Genomic DNA, 696 nt, shown 5'->3' with positions numbered 1-696 from the left:
ACGCATGGATGGGTGGATGGATGGATAGAGGGAGAAAGAGTGTGTGCGAGAGAAAGAGTGTGTGCGACAGAAAGAGTGTGTGCGACAGAAAGAGTGTGTGCGAGAGAAAGAGAGAGAGGGGGTGGGATAAAAAGAAAGTTTAGGTTTCAAATCCTCACAATTTATTCGAGTTTTTCTAACAGAAATTACAGACCGTATCCCGAAATTAGCGGTCATACTTTACAATACCGGTAGGTGCATGATCCCGGACTCTGAGATAATCATAAGGCGAGTGATGAGTGTATTACATAAACTAAGAAAAACCCACACGGACAGTAATGTTTCCCCTACTTTTGATGACTAGAAGAAACTGAGGTAATTCGAAATTTTGACAATACATACACACACGGATGTACATATATATTCTTTTATTCTTTTATTTGTTTCAGTCATTTGACTGCGGCCATGCTGGAGCACTGCTTATAGTCGAGCAAATCGACCCCAGGACTTATTCTTTGTAAGCCTAGTACTTATTCTATCGATCGTTCTTGCCGAACCGCTATGTTACAGGGACGTAAACACACCAGCATCGGTTGTCAATCGATATTGGAGGGACAAACACAGACACGCAAACATATACACACACACACACACACATATATATATATATATATATATATATATATATATATATATATATATATATATATATATATA

This window comes from Octopus bimaculoides, chromosome 3 (genome assembly GCF_001194135.2).
Source record: "Octopus bimaculoides isolate UCB-OBI-ISO-001 chromosome 3, ASM119413v2, whole genome shotgun sequence".
NCBI lineage: Eukaryota > Metazoa > Mollusca > Cephalopoda > Octopoda > Octopodidae > Octopus > Octopus bimaculoides.
The sequence above is the reverse complement of the archived record's forward strand: the minus strand, read 5'-3'. Positions refer to the sequence as shown.